General features: G+C 44.8%; 1 non-coding gene across 1 annotated transcript; it reads left to right on the top strand.

Moving 5' to 3' along the window:
* Nucleotides 1-1,558: 1,558 nt before the first annotated feature.
* LOC118489516 lies at nt 1,559-1,665 on the top strand. The gene has a single exon (XR_004887536.1). It is a non-coding gene; the product is annotated as a small nucleolar RNA R71 (small nucleolar RNA).
* The last annotated feature ends 252 nt before the right edge of the window (nt 1,666-1,917 follow it).

Genomic DNA, 1,917 nt, shown 5'->3' with positions numbered 1-1,917 from the left:
AACCTTCATGTAATTGACCGGGTCGTCATCTTCTATTCTCTTCCCAACTCCGAATTTCACTTCATCATCCCCATACCTCAAGGTGAGTGTCCCGTCATTCATATCCACCACTGCCTGGGCTGTGGCAAGGAAGGGTCTCCCTAGTATAAGGGGGACCTCGGTGTCTTCCTCCATATCGAGTATGACAAAGTCAGCTGGATAAACGAATCTGCTTACCTTTACCAAGACATTCTCGATGACACCTTGTGGGAATTTGACGGATCGATCAGCGAGTTGTATGCTCATTTTGGTAGGGCTCGTCGTTCCCAAGCCGAGTCTTTTGAACATTGATGAAGGCATGAGGTTAATGCTAGCCCCTAGGTCGGCTAGGGCATTGCGAACGGGCGATTCCCCTATTGAGCATGGAATCGTGAAGCTTCCGGGATCGATTTTCTTTTGGGGAAGTTTATTGAGCACGAGGGCAGAGCATTCTTCGCCTAAATTAACTAATTGAAACTTTTCAATTTTCCTCTTATGCGTAAGGAAGTCCCTCATGAATTTAGAGTATTTGGGCATTTGGGTTAGGACTTCGATAAAAGGAATATTGACGTGCAATTGTTTTAACAGACTTTCGAATTTTGCGAATTGCTCATTTGTCTTTTGACGAATTAGCCTACCGGGGTACGGAACTCGATGAGCCTTGGTCGGCTCTGGTGATGGAGGAGAGTTCTTCTCCTGCAGAGGTGTCGGTACTGTTTCTTCCGTTGGCGGTGTTACTTCTGCAGGTCCTACGGTACGGTTTCGTAGTGTGATGAGGTGAACTTGCGCCTTTGGGTTTGTTTCGGTATTGCTAGGTAATGCGCCTTGTGGTCTCTCGGAAAAGTTTTGAGCTATTTGATTTATTTGTTTTTCTATGTTTTGAATGCTAGCTTGTTGATTCCTAAAATTAGATTCTAATTGTAGAAATCTTTCCGAGTTTTTCTTATCAGTGTCAGAGACGAGGCGAGATATAGTATCTTCAAGCCTTTCTCGTCCACCTTGTTGTTGAGTGAAATTTTGTGACTCATTTCTTGATTGCTGAAAGTTTGTTCATTGGGTTTGTTGGTTACTAATATTGCCGGGTTCCCTCCAACCAAGGTTTGGGTGGTTTCGCCATCCTTGGTTGTAAGTTCCCGTTGGGGGACCCGACGGCCTAGGTCTATTATCAATGTAGTTTATCATTTCTTGTTGATCTTCCGTTTCTTTCATGCAACTCCAATTTTCATGTGACCCACCACACCCCTCACAAGCCATAACCGAGACTGTTTTTGTCATTTCTAATTTTTTTATCTTTGAAGAAAGGGCCTCGATTTGGGCTTGTAAAGAAGTGCTTTCGTCGACCTTATGGGCGCCCGGGGCGATAGACTTATTTCCCCAGGGGGTGTGCCATTGAAAATTGGTTTGAGCAATTTCCTCAATCTGATTATATATTTCGTGTGGGCGTCGGTTACCTAAAAGTCCCCCGGAGCTAGAATCAAGTGTCTGCCTAGTGTGTGGCAACAATCCATTGTAGAAAGTGGATACTTGCTACCATATTGCGAGGCCGTGATGGGGACATTTGCGTAATAGCTCCTTGAACCTTTCCCAGGTTTCATATAAGGATTCCCCGTCCTCTTGTGAGTATGTATTAATTTCAGCCATTAATTTAGCAGTTTTAGCAGGAGGGAAATACTTATATAGAAATTTTTGGGCTAGTTCATCCCAGGTGTTTACCGATCCAGCTGGGAGGGCGTTGAGCCAAGCTTTCGCTCGGTCTTTTTGTGAGAACGGAAACATACGGAGGCGGATGGCGTCGTTTGATGCTCCATTGATCCGAAAGGTATCACATATTTCTAAGAAATTAGTTATATGTAGATGGGGATCCTCGTCCGCAAGCCCGTGGAAGGTTGCGGAGTTTTG

This window comes from Helianthus annuus, chromosome 17 (genome assembly GCF_002127325.2).
Source record: "Helianthus annuus cultivar XRQ/B chromosome 17, HanXRQr2.0-SUNRISE, whole genome shotgun sequence".
NCBI classification, from domain to species: Eukaryota; Viridiplantae; Streptophyta; class Magnoliopsida; order Asterales; family Asteraceae; genus Helianthus; species Helianthus annuus.
Note: the sequence above shows the minus strand (reverse complement) of the source record. Positions and strands in the feature narration are given on the sequence as shown.